Raw genomic sequence first — 473 nt, forward strand, 5'->3', positions numbered from 1 at the left:
TTTTGTGCTGGCGGGATTGAATTCCCTCCTCTCTCCCTGGCTGCGTTCCGGGGTGACACTCCAAGGCACAAGGACAGGTTTGAGCCTGGCATAACTGAGACGCAGCTTGGCAGGCTGGGAGAGCTGGGATTCTTCAGCCTGGAGAGGAGAAAGATCCAGGGAGAGCTCAGAGCCCCTTGCAGGGCCTAAAGGGGCTCCAGGAGAGCTGCAGAGGGACTGGGGACAAGGCATGGAGGGCCAGGAGCCAGGGAATGGCTTAGGGGTGGCACTGGATGGGATTTAAGGTCCCTCCCAACCCAAACACTTCTGTGCTTTTCAATAACTTTAATAACCACACCATGAGAAAAGCACATCCAAAATGTAGAAAAATCTTTGCTTTTCTTTAGTAAAAATCAGGTTTGGCTTTTTCCTTTTTTATTTTTGTGCTAATGTGCCTGCACTGACTTTTTCAAATGGATTTATTTCAAGTGTGG

The sequence above is a fragment of the Corvus brachyrhynchos genome, unplaced genomic scaffold (assembly GCF_000691975.1).
Source record: "Corvus brachyrhynchos isolate BGI_N302 unplaced genomic scaffold, ASM69197v1 scaffold149, whole genome shotgun sequence".
NCBI classification, from domain to species: Eukaryota; Metazoa; Chordata; class Aves; order Passeriformes; family Corvidae; genus Corvus; species Corvus brachyrhynchos.